Source organism: Acanthaster planci, linkage group LG13 (assembly GCF_054643075.1).
Source record: "Acanthaster planci isolate LZ-2023a linkage group LG13, COTS_SCS, whole genome shotgun sequence".
NCBI lineage: Eukaryota > Metazoa > Echinodermata > Asteroidea > Valvatida > Acanthasteridae > Acanthaster > Acanthaster planci.
The window spans coordinates 13733064-13746585 of record NC_141789.1 but is presented as its reverse complement, the minus strand read 5'-3'; the positions used below and the strand labels follow the sequence as shown (position 1 = coordinate 13746585).

Genomic DNA, 13522 nt, shown 5'->3' with positions numbered 1-13522 from the left:
TTGGGAGTTGTACATGACTACTGCTTGATGTGGATCCATTTTTTACTTTTGAATGGTGTTTAGGTGTTTCAAAAGGCTTTAACAGTCATCTCTTTTTCTTTCAAATTTCCCCTTTTTTTCCTTTGTTTGACAACCCCCTCCCCCGTGACCTGCCAGTGGACCCAGCCTTTGTACACATATTTGTTTCTGGGAATGCTATGAGTTATACAGCATGAGAAAAACAGCTGCATATAATGATTAACTTGGAAGAAAAAGGAAATTTCATACATGTTCTTGTCCAAACAAGGCCACCGTACCATTGTCCATAATAATGCGCCCACAAAAAACCGTGAATGTATAATTGGACCAAAATAGCGCCGCCTGTTGACTCTCGGGAAGAGGTTGGCGTCCGGTTTTCACAGAAACTTCAAGATTATGGCCAGAAGTTCACTTTTCGTTTCAATTTTATCGGGGTTAGCCAAGCAATTGTTTTTTATTCGCCTTTCCCAAAGTTATACCCGAAATAGTAGTGAACTATACGCTCAGCTCTGAATATAGCCGCCCGCCTCTATCCGATCCAAAATAGGCCCACACTGCAGGTTGGGCGTTTTTGTGAAAGAAATACCCCAGAGTGGAAACTACCAGTCCCAAATTCGTGATATATACAAATATCTCTATGATCCCTCCAGATTATGGCGTGTCTTATTTATATTGTAAAATCCTGCAGATTCACAAAATATTAATGAGCTCGCGCGCAGAAATCCAACCAGAAAAATTGAAGAACTTGGTGGGATGCACCCGCAAGGTTCACCCCCGGCATGGGGCATTTTGCGTCAACGGCTGTGGGCATGGTCTTCGCTTACCGCACCATGTGGTGAGCAGCCGCGGGGCCCCAGCCTAGCCTCATCGTAAACGAGGCGTTCTCATGTCACATGTTCTCACCATAAAAGTGGTATAGCGCCACCTATCGACTACGCTGTCAGACGCAGTGACTTGGCGTAAGCAGTTGGCGATTTACAATGGGTGCGTTCGATTAACTTACACGTGTAAGTCAAACTTACAGGAGGGCGTTCGTTTAGCCATCACGTGATGTTCGTGCCTGCCCTGGTGTCAGCCACCACTACCCCCAGTAGCGAGTGGGTCTCTGGAGGTTGCCCGAGTGTAATGACGTCACGGATGGACTGTTCGAGCACGGACGTACATGATGGAACGAGTCGGGGACTTGACCTTTTCCCAGAATGCCTTGAATAGTGCGCAACCATGAGTTTGCAACGCGTTGGCCAATCACAGCGCGCGAAATTTGTTGACCCTTTTCGAACGCGCATTGGGTCGACAAATTTCGCGCATTGTGATTGGTCAACGCATTGCAATCTCTTGGTGGCATACTATTGTGAAACGCCCGTATTCTTTTCATGTGAGAGTTGATTGTGAAAATCTAACGTTGGAAAAGCTGACATATTCCCAACATACATGTACATGCAACCATTTTACTTAAAAAATCGTTTTATCTCTTTTGATTCTAATGCCAGAAATTGATTGATTCTTTTTTTCTTCTTCAGAAAATACCATTAAATCATTTTGGCTATAAAACAACAGGAAAGGAGACCGGATTAGATACAGCAATGTCCAAGTCGTGCCAACAGGAAAAAAATCACAATTGTAAAGTATTTTTACAGAGCACTAAAAATCCCACTTAGATTAGAGACTAATAGCAAAAACGATTTGAAGGGATTTTCTGAAGAAAAAAAGCTGAACAAAGACAGAAAACCTGAAAGAAAATTATCAAAATCGCACCCCTGTAGTTTTCAATGGCCTAACACTTCTTGCCGCCAAAGCCATTTGTGCGCATGCGTACGCAATGCCTCAATCTGAATAACGCTTCAGCGGGGAAATAAATAAAACACAAGTACCCACCCTTGCTCAGCCTCTGTTGATCACAGTGTGGTAATTTGTGTTTCAATAACTATCATTGAAAAATCATTTTACGGCAATTTATTTCAAATCAGTTGTCACTGTGTTAAATTTTAGATAAATGAATAATTTAAGGTGAATTCATTTTGGGTAATGAATGCGAAAAGACCAATGCTATCAGCGCCTGTTTGATTTGTGCATCGAGCCGGTTTCATTCACCCGCTACCGGTCCCTTACTACACGTTCGGACGGAGGACGTACATGTACTTGTGTAAGACGTCATTGAGACTACGTACGGGAGGGAACCAATCTAGAATGATTTATACTAAGGTGACAGAAGAAACTGTTCTATTCCACAGGGAAAAGCCGAGAGGAATGGAACATTTCATCTGTCACCGCAGAAATGCGAAATATTCATTATTTGTTTTACACAATACCTGCATAAATATTCTTCTGTTAAGAGAACAAAATGCCATTTGCAAACCAGATTCGTGCCTGAAGCGCCACCCACCGGTAGTTTTGTGTATTTGATAGACTCGTTCGCTTCCTTCAGTTATTTTTTATCTTTCTTACTGTGTATGAAAAAAATTGAAATGGGGATGCAAACCACTCAAGTGAAATGAAATTCTATGTAACGAGTACTGTTGAATAGAACAATACATTAAATGACATGTGATCAGTGATCCACCAATCACATGACGGGGATGCACGCAGGTACTGTATGAATAGAAACAAATTTCCAACCTCCAAGCGGGGCACTGGCTTATGGGGGGGGGGTAAGTCCGTGGGTTTTCCAAAGCGTATTTTAGTGGTTTTTTCGGTAATACGAATTTCCATATTAATTTTATGGGCAAAAATGTGATATCATTCCGAACAGAAAATGGTTGCATTCAGTTGATTTCATCACAAATAAAGTTTGCTAATTTGCTCGCGGTACTTACTTGCCTTTCTTTTCGCTATTCATTGCTGTCTTAAGAGCACAGTAATAAGTCAGCAATTAACCCTTGCTCAAAGACGTTTTCAGAGAGCAAGGTTTGGCTTCACAATTTGAACAGCAAACTTCTAAACTTAACGATGTCTTCTAAGAGTGACATCACACCAACACTCGCACATATACTTCTTAACCTATTTAAAAAGACAAGTGCAATTTTCAGTACAACTAGTCTGGGGATGCCAAATAGTTCTCAAACGAATAAGAGTATAAAGTTGCACAAAAAATTGTATACGAAAACATGACACGAACCCTTTAAACCCAAACACGCCCCTGCGCAGTGAAGGGGGGGGGGTTACCGGTGGGGATGTCTTGACCGGTCCTTCCCTCTCCGCGTGTTTTCTTTTCGCTCGTCAACTTGATGAGGCCAACAATCCTAAATACTAAAGTGGGTGTTCATTCAACTGTTTGGCGTGTACATCATCACTATACAGCCCTGGCTGCTTTTGTTACAATCGTTTCTCCGCTGACGAACATTAGGGGAACGTATTCGTCATTTCTCGGAATCGAATCCTTTATTCTTGCTTTGCCCATGAACTTGGCGAGTTTTGATGTCACGTACCACATCACATTACACGTCGTATTGATGACTGCCTTGTCCAAAATGTACTTGTGCCTGGTGCGTGTAGTTTGTCATCATGATAGGTTGAGTTTACGCGCACTAAACCCTCAGAATCACGTGAAATACACTTGATTGTTATATAATATAATCTCCTTACATGACCGATTGCGTTTTATTGATTATGAGGGATTTGCTTTTTGATGATAAATAAACCGTCGGGGCTTGTGGCACGTGGCGATAGTTTTAATACCAACTACACGTTACAATTTATAAGCAGAAAAAATGTCAAAGTTGACCGGACCTGACCTAATTTACGGACGATGGCCATTTTCGGGAAGCGCTTTACGAATTTCCGCCGAGAACTACCTCTTTTGTAACAGGTAGGGCTTATTTGCTGTGCGTAGTATTTGTTGTGTTTTCACCGAGGAGGTTTTACATGTGTTAAGTTGCATCACTGGTGGTTCAAATCGGTACTGAAACCGAGTTGTTGTGGGGTTCTTTTGTGAATGTACTGACGGCAAAATGCGCCACATTGCATACATCATGTACAGTGTTTAATGTACATGTACATGTACAATGTACCTCAACTGCTGCGAAGCATTTGTTTGTTTGAGCAGTGTTCATGATGTTGCATGTGTGTGTGTGTACGCGTAGGCAGGCTGTACCGCGGTATCACAGTAACGCTGCTTCAAAGACATGTAAAATGTAACTTTCCTTATTAAATAATGAAAGTGCCATTGGCTATGATTTTATGAACATTCAGCATGTACAGCTTCAGGCTACATTCGATGTCAGAATCCTTGAAATTTATTAGTGAATCCTGTTTATTTATGTACCTGTAGGCCCTAATGTAAAAATTGTAATGTAAGATGCACAGCCAGATAGTGTGTGTTTGCATTTTTGTCATCCTGATTTAAGTAGGCCCAGTTCCAGATATTTCCTAATTCTAGATTGTTTAAAACGAACAGGTTCCTGTAAATTGTATTATTGTACGACTAGCCTGATACCAAATTTTCAGATAAGTGTTGTTTTGAAATTGAAAGGTAAACATGATAAATGTAAGGTACATGTCTTTGTACAGAGTTCATTTTCAGAAACATTCAAAAAGGAATTTCTGCCAGATTTCCGACTTGCACTTCCAACACGTTCGGACAATTTGTCTGCAAATCACAGGAGCCAAAAATGACAACAATTTCTCAGGGTGGAACATCACTGCCTGTGATTCCAAATACTTTTTCCATCCTCGACATCATATTAACTCTTGTACTGAATGTCTTGCTTCAAAATGACTTGTAGAATTTTAAAAACTATATAGGTCTACTAATTTTGACTAAATTAAGACATTTCTCATTTGAAGTTCAGCTTGTTACAGTGGTTTTGGCTGACAAATGGATCTTTGCTTGATTACTTTTTATGTGTGAAGCTTTTGAAGCAATCCGGAACCAATTAAACTGATCCAGACCTAGAAAGTAGTGTCACTTTCATTGATACTGTAAGGCCAAATTAAAATTTCAGATTTGGAAAAACATTTGTCGTATCTCCTGCATTTGAGGTTGACTACTGACTGTGTTTCATTGGAATTTGAGGATTATTTGAGCTTCAATCAAACTGAATAATATTCTGGCTTTTTAACTAGAAAAATGACTACTGATATTTCTCATGCCCTTGATGAGTTCAACATTATTTGTCGTAAAGGGTTACCACTTTTTCAGTTTCTGACCACACTGAGCATGCCAGATGAAATTAAAGATTGAGTAAGTTCAGTGAATTGTTGGCCTAAGTTTTCATTTTTTCAGCATGATTACAAATCATCCCCTGTCATTACAGTAAGAAAGAATTCACGTATGATTATATTATTGGGCACAATCAGACGATCTGCACAATTGCATTCTGTTATCAGAACTTAATTTCCCTTTTTTGATATATCCTTCCACAACTACAAATTCAGTGTGGAGCTGATGGCAGAATTATTGTTAAATTGTGCAGTATAATCAACAGATCATGTAGAGGTTGAGTGATCGACTGATTGTGCCCAACTTGTGCACCCGTAAGCTACCGGCACGGTGTACATGTCATTTGCACCTGTTGTAGGCTGTAAATCATATGCCGGTACAAGTACCTGTTATGTACATTGTACCATAGTTCGGCACAAAAATTTTTTTTTTTTACAGGAACTTCTAAAATTTCTTGGTCTAGTCTCCAGAAACTGAATCACGAATGTTTTTTAAGTCTGCAGAAGGGCAAAACAAGAAGGCGACTGATTAGAATTTGCATGCGAATGAGTACTGGTACACATACATTACTGTGTTTCCCTCAGCCATGTCAACAGACAGAATTTGGCCTACATTTCTCACAAAGTAGGGCTTCAGTGCATTGATTTGTCATCCAAAAAGCATATTTGGACAAAACTGGAAACTAATGGTTGTCATCATTGTGAGCAAGAATGTTTTCCTCCAAAGCAGTAGCAGATGTACCATACAGAATATGTGTTTAAAAAGTCAGTAAGCCAAGGGCCCAATTGCACTTTTACGTACATACATGCGTTTGTACTATGCGTAGAGTTAAACTCAGTGAGCTGAACTAAGAACCATTTAAAATGTCATGTACATGTGCTTCTATGTAACATTAATTAACAATGTTCCTTCACAGACCTAGATTCATTGATAAACTACTTTGATATTGGAATGAAAACAAAAACTGCTTTGGTCAAACAAAATTATAGTTGTGCTTCAGGTTACCCACCCCAACCAAGCAAATCACGCTGACGCTAAATCTTTTTATTGAAAAGGAAAATAAGAAATACTGTTGCTGACCCTCCTGCTTATTTTTATACATAAAGCTTTGTAACTGTTTTAGTTTTTAATTTTTTATTTGCTTGAAAATTGATGTTTTTCTCACCTGTTAATTGGTCTCGCAGTAGTTGTTGGTGTGGTCATGATCAAGTGCCATACAAATGCATGCCGCACGCATGGATTTCTCGCGGGGCAGAGTTTAACATGATGGCACCCTCTATTGTCCATTGCTGCTATTTGCTTGTGCATTTCGTCTGCTTGCCATTTGTAAACTATCACTATATTACATGCAGAAGTAGTCTGGAGCCCAGACTATGTATCGCGCTCACTTGAACCTCACGTCACATTGTGCTAGAAGCTTGCATGCATCATGGCCGCAGACAGCATGCTGCTGGCCAGGGGAGGAACGATTGCCGTAGAATTTAGGAAACGCACTCACATTTCAGCAAGTAAAATAATGAGGTTTATTGAGGGCTATGATACATGTACCCCTCCAGCCCCCCGGGTCCCTCCTCCCCCCCGTACCTTGCATTTGGTTTTGAACTTCTAGGAACAAATATTCAGGGGTAGCTTAACTTGTTGAATGGGAAAGAAATTTTGAAGGTTATTTTTTGGGGTGCACACTTTGAAAAGAGAACTGAAATACATGTACAAGAAAAAAATTGCTTGCCTTTAAAAACAAATTTGTTATGTTACTTTTTTTTACCTTTATGCCTGTACACTTACATGGACCGGTATATTCATGTTCAGCTTTAGTGCTGTACTTCGCCCAAGGAAGTGAAGAACGTACATGTACGTGTAGTGGATGTCCAATGTACATGTACATGTATATATAAGGGAATAGACCCCTTAAAACCCTCCTATGCTGAAGTCACTCTTTGGGTCACTTGGTAAACACCTCAAAGAAGCACAGCTGTGTTGTGTTGTGCACTGCACCAACAGTCCCTCACAGAAATATCAGATTGCACTTTTGTGCTGCCCAACAACTGTGCTTCACTGTTTCATGTGCACAATTGTGCAGTAAACCAAATGCAGTGAAGAGGACTGCACAAAAGACCCTGGGTCATTTTGTGCTGGCAATCAACTGTTTACACACTGAACCTGTGCATGTTTGAGTTCCATATAGAAAATACATGCTCACCAGTGACTGTGGGCATTTGTGCACATTTGTGCTGTAAAACCAAAGGAATGTTAATTAAAGTTGCATGTATATTTGAAGGCTCTTTGTAGCTTTGGAAACGGGCTATTTACATGTACCGGTACATCAGCTTTGCTGGACATTTCTGATCTAAATCAGGATCAAATTACCAGACCGAACGCAAAAAGAGTGATGGGAAGAAATGTGACAGTAATTAAACATAATGAAAATAAATTCCCCGGGAAGAGGGAAAAGTATGAAAAGAATATTCCATTCCGAGGTTCCCTTTCAATTGCATTCTGCTCTTGTAAATGATTAATGCAGCGCTGGTACGGTATAAGAAATACAATACGTTGCAATTTACATTGCATTTCTCTACATACAATGTACATGTAGTGCTACACTGTGTATACCGGTATGTATTTTGTTGATCGATGCACAAGGTGTTTGGAGGGCTTGCCGTTACAAATTTCATCCTGTCCTAAATAGCACTCTAGGATTTGATGATTCCATGAATGGTAAGTTATCCTCCTGATGCCATAAATATGCACGCAGGCAATAAGTCACATCTCGATTTAAATTGCGGGCAATATTGAAAGCAGCCCCCCCCCCAAAAAAGGTATAGCAGAAGCGGTGTGATAAGCAGAGCATGTCGATAACGTATCATGACATTGCTATCTGAATGTTTGCCAGTTTGATTTATGTACCGGGGGTACAACGTGATGATTGCATCGTTTTTGTCATGCAGGTCACATTTTGTTCTGTATTGGTACGGTATATGTAAATTACACGTAGGACAGATTTTATCCTGAATGTGTACAAAAGAGGAGGTTTTTAGCAGATACATGCTTAAACATCCACTCCATTTGCAATACTTCTCTGATTTTATCTGTTCAAATAAATATGGAAACATCCAATTCGAACGCTCAACTATAACAAGCTAAAAAGGGCTTTTTTTCTGCTCGTGCCTCCTCACCCTGCGTTCGTAGTGGATAGACCCTTGTGCATGCCAGACAATGCATGTAGCCATTGTTTGGCATGCACAAGGGTTTACAAATGACACTGCATTCAATTTGAATGCTTCCACATTTATTTGAACAGATAAAATCAGAGGAAACCTGTTTTCCTTAGAGGTGCTCTTCAAGAGTTCCATGTTTTCTCTCATTTTGAAGAGTTCTTGGGTTGTAATTTGAGCTTAGAAGTTATTTGTAAGGTAATGTTGCCCTTCAAAAGGAGTGGGTGGGATACCAGGGCAGCTGGGCAATTTTGGATTAATGCAGCATAATGGGCCCCGAGTTGGACCAAGAGAGGGGGCTAGTTTCTTGGTAATGGAGACTCCAATGGTCAGAACTGAACTTGACTGGTTCACAAAGGACTAGGAAATACATGTGCCACTACCGCATCATTGCCAACAAAATGAAAACTCCCGACCAATGCAGCTCTTTTCAACTGATGCTCGAGGTGGATAGTCTTTAAAAGAGAATATTTTTAACTCCCTTCTTAAGAAATCCAGCTTTCCGAAGGAGTAGGCCAACACGTACATGTACAGGTACATTTTAACATGTACATGTATGTTTATTGAATAATTAAAAAAGGTGTTGTTGGGATGGGGCAAAAAGGCCTCATGTGTGGTTTCCTGAGTCAAGCACTGGTACTAGCAACCTTCAGAAAACGAAACCAATTAAATGAGGAAGTTGGTTTTACATAATGTGGACATTAAATGCTATGTGGTGCTTTTTTGCTGAGGTTAAATGAGTGAAACTTGTAATATCAGTCCTGACTCCACGGAAATGGCAACTACATATACTTGTACATGTACAGAAAAGGACCAGTGTGGAAGCCAGTAAACTGGATGCTGAAGTGCAGTGGTTACACTACCCTCAGGAAAAGTTTCCTCTCTTGTGCAAGCCTTGCGCGTACCATTTTCCTGGCTAACTGACTTGGCTAGTTAATTGGATATTTTACCAGCCTATTTAGAGTTTAACTAGCCTGTATATAAAAAAAAGAAAACCCCCAAATTTGTTATTAGCTTTCCATTGAAGAATTTGACATTGTGGAAAATAAAGGCTGATGGTATATACAAATAAATAAAGAGGCATGTCTGTTAGTTAAAAGTCACTTGAGTCACTGGGCACAGAGACAGGATTAAAATCATCTGTTTGCTCAGTCTTTCTCTTCATTTGGGCTGCTTACGTTTGGCAAAAATCTCCACATTTTGCTTGCTTTTGGACCTCTGAACATGCGCGGTGAACGAGAAAAAAATTTGTCCTATCAAAGAGGGTGCTGTTTGCTGCAGCTTTGTGTAGACTTTGTATCAAATGCTTTCAAGGATTCCTGCAGTGCCCAGTACAGCTAGCTGGGGCCAGTCAAGACTAGAGAAAACTAATAAACGATGTGAACAAGAATAGTGTTATACACTACAACCTAATGTACTATTCGCTATTCCTAGTCTCTTATCGCCCCATCGCACAAATATCACCTTTCAAAAACACAAATAAAAACACATCCACTATGACTCAGGTTTTGTGATCGTGGAGTTATAATCACCGGAAGCATTATTTACCGGTATCTTGCTCTGAAGTTTAACAGGTAGTACATGTAGATATAATACTGATTTTTCCGCTAGCCCACCAGGCAACTAAGGAACAAGTTTAGGTAGCCTGGGGCATTTTTCGCTAGAATTTGTACGCCGGGCTAGTCGTCTTTTGAGGCCTGTTGCATAAAGTAGGAAGTACATGTACATATACTCTGATATTCTCTTTCTCTTTCAGTATTTCTGCAGATGACCACTCAAGTTTCTGAAATTCCCCAAATATCCTCTATTTGTCAGGAACTTTCGTACTAGCCATTCACCCAGAATAAACACCTTGTAAAGTCCAACATTATAAGGCTAAGTTCCCAGCTTGCTTGAGTGTTCAGATTTTGTCCAAAATGAAGGCCCAATGTTGAGGGGGTCACATATCACTGCTGCATACAATCTCATCTTTGCCATTCACAGACCTCAAATGTACCTAACTGGTGGTAAACGTGATGTTGTTAATGTGAAAAAAAAGGCTACTGTGCTGAATTAGAGTCATGCGTCTGTACTTGTCCTGTCCCAAGTTGGCCTGTTGACTTCCAGCTTGATTGGTGAACAGACTAACATGGACAAGGACCGTACTGGACTGTAAAAGTTACAGGTGTAGTATCTCTTGGTGTCCTCTGCTGGTAGGCTCTTGTAAATGCACCATGATTACTGTTGCCATGTACATTGTACACTACATGTAGCCACCAATGGCTAATACATGGCTACTTGCTGTCGGGCGCTGGCCTGCTAACCTGCTCTGTGACAATCCTGTCAGGCTGTCATCACTCACTGGATATTACTGTTTGTTGTTTGGCCAGAGCTTGGGACATGCAGGACTGACAGGCGACCACCGACTTAGATGGTCGATGATTACCTTTCCCGTCTCAGGGCAGCACAACAGGAATCACTCCAGGGAAGAGGTAAGCTGAAGATTCTTTATCTGGACGTCCCTGGGAAAATAAAAAAAAATCGATACACTCCGGTACGGTCAGTATTGAGTAACCACTGGGACATGAACTTATGTGAATTAGATTTGAAAGGATATGAGTTCGAATCCCAATAAATGAAGCTTTCAATCCTGGAGGATCCCAGCATGGAGATGACAGTCCCTTTTCCGTTTTGTTTGGCCCAGGCCTGCTGCATTTTAGACCCTCCATCGGGACAGGCTTGATGGTCGAGTATGTTGGTAGACCCATGTTTAATGCATCCCAAATTTTGCTCTGACAGAAGTCCAAAATGCAAAGTGTATTATTGTAGGGATGAGACCTGGTGCTGCTATGCAATTAACATGTAAATGTCTTGATAACAACTCGGGCCCTTCTGCAGGCATTGTGTGCTTTGTTGTTAGGGGGTGTTTGAGTTTGTTTCTGCATGCAATTGGGGACCCTGAACAACAGAGGACAATAAGGTCCCCGATTGACAGAGGGTCCCCGATTGACAACTGTGTACAAAACATATGGGTGGTCTTCTAAGAAAGTACAAACATAAGAGGAACAATAGGGGGTCCCCAGTTGCAGGTAAATACACACTTGTGTGTATGCATGTGCCATGTTTATATTTCTTTGTGCAAGTTCACGGGTGTGCAAACACTTTTTTACACACAAATAATACAACTTGTTTTTGCATGTTTGTTTGTTTTTGTTTTTCATGCTGTTTCTCTTGCGACAACGTCAGCTTACTTTGGCTCCTCCCCCAACTGGTAAAGTGCCCGGGATATTCTTGAGTCCCCTTCAAACCTAAAATAAAAAAGCCAAAGCAAAACTTTCCCGTGGATGCAATCATAATTGATGGTAGTTAGAAACACGATCTGCAAAGACAATTTTTTTTTAAGTGTCACTTTCTGAAGGATACTTTTAGGCACCTTCATAAAAGAGCAAATTGACATTATTAGTGGATCTAATTTTTGCGTTAGGGAGATGTAAATTTTGTATCGGATACTTTGCCCTGCACCGATGTTTGACTTGCACTGGCTAGCAGACCTAGCAGGCTGAGAAGTGAGTGGTAAGACCTCATTGGTGAGCAGGAGGTCCTTGGTTCAAGTCCCACCAAAATAAGTTTGTGGTTCTTTTTCACACTTCATACCTAGGCCTACTTGTTGGTGCAGGGCAATACACCCAATATTAGAAGAAAAGAAACCGAGACACAAAAGCGAGATTTGGTTTTGGACGCTGGTTTGTTATTTTGCTCAAGGTTGTGTTCAAAGTGGAAATCGCCTGCAACTGTTACATGTACAGTACATATACATCTTGTTCACTGCACATCGTAAAACAGACTGAGGTGGCATTTCATTGCCCTTTTGGCCATTCTGCCAACACTTGGAGGGAGCAGTGAAGTTAACCTTTAACCCAGAGAAATTGCAAGTTATTCCGGCAACTGGACTGGTCGGTGTCAGAAGACCAAACAACCCCCCACATCAAATGGAGGTGCTGACCCCGGGTGCAAGAGTACATGGACTGCACATGGTTTGCACTGATGCAACAGTTTGTGATGGTTTCAACGTCACATTTCCTGGGCCAGCTACAACTCCAATGCTATACAGAAAATCTGGGGGTCAGGGGCACGGTGCGTGCAACTCTTCTCGGGTGTGGAGGGTGTACGAATGGTTTTTCCGATGAATCGTGCCTTGATGTTGTCAGAGTGGGCCTGCTGTTTTGAGTGTTTCTCAGTTTTTCCAGGAAGGGGCTTGCTCGGTATCAGGGCTCGGCTTCTGTGGCTCATCAATCTCAAAGTGGCATGCTTGTCATGACAGGGAGGAGTGATGGAATGTACATGTACACACTAAGCGAGAGCAGGCGTTTAACCCAGGTTTTTGGTGAAGGATTTGTTTGCGTAGAATGTACGGGAGTAGCAGTAAGTCTTCTGTGACACCTCGTGTATATTCTGTTAAATCACAGAACTTAGTAATAATGCCAAATACACGATCTCTCAGAAGGGGTTATCTTGTAAAGGGTTGTAAACAAAGGCTTGTAAAGGGCTGTAAACAAAGGTCGACAGAGGAAATGATTTACCACCTTGTCAGTTAGGGATGATAATGTCGTAAGCATCTGGAGAGGAAATGTGTCTTAAGGTAGTTGTTCGTCTTTGTTTATTTTTCGTTCAGAGAATATAATTATCAGGGGCCATTGCTGTTAGGTAGAGCTGACAGTTGCTGGGTCCTGTTCTTCAAGTTGCGCAAGAAATGTGTGAGTAAACAAATGTGGCAACCATGTGTGCATAGCAGCCCTTTAGTGTTCAGCATCCACCAAAGAAAAAGGGGAGGGGAGGGGAAGTGGGGGGCTTAGGGGCGGGTTAAATCTCTCGAACCCCGTAGGCCTTGGATTAAACACTGTGTTTACACTTTATCGGGTCAGGGATCAGATCCCTATCAAAATGTGTGTAAACGCAATGCAGAATCAGACCCTGATCGCAGGATCTGATCCTCCTCTTGGGAAGGATCCGATTCGGATCAGATTCCTCGTGTGGGATCTGAATTTGCAAGTGTAAACGCATCGCCAGATCAGATCCGGATCAGATCCCGGAATTAGACATAACATCCGGTGCAAGTCTTGAAGCGCACGAAAATTAAGTGTGTGTCGTCGTGAAG

General features: G+C 41.2%; 1 protein-coding gene across 2 annotated transcripts in view; it reads left to right on the top strand.

The window, feature by feature from the left end:
• Positions 1-3462: 3462 nt before the first annotated feature.
• The window catches only part of LOC110973937 (uncharacterized), an 86851-nt gene continuing 76791 nt past the window's right edge, over positions 3463-13522 (top strand). For both annotated transcript variants that reach the window (XM_022225188.2, XM_022225189.2), the window contains exons 1-2: positions 3463-3823; positions 10758-10859. The gene's annotated coding sequence lies outside the window, so the exon portion shown is untranslated. The remainder of the gene's footprint in view (positions 3824-10757; positions 10860-13522) is intronic.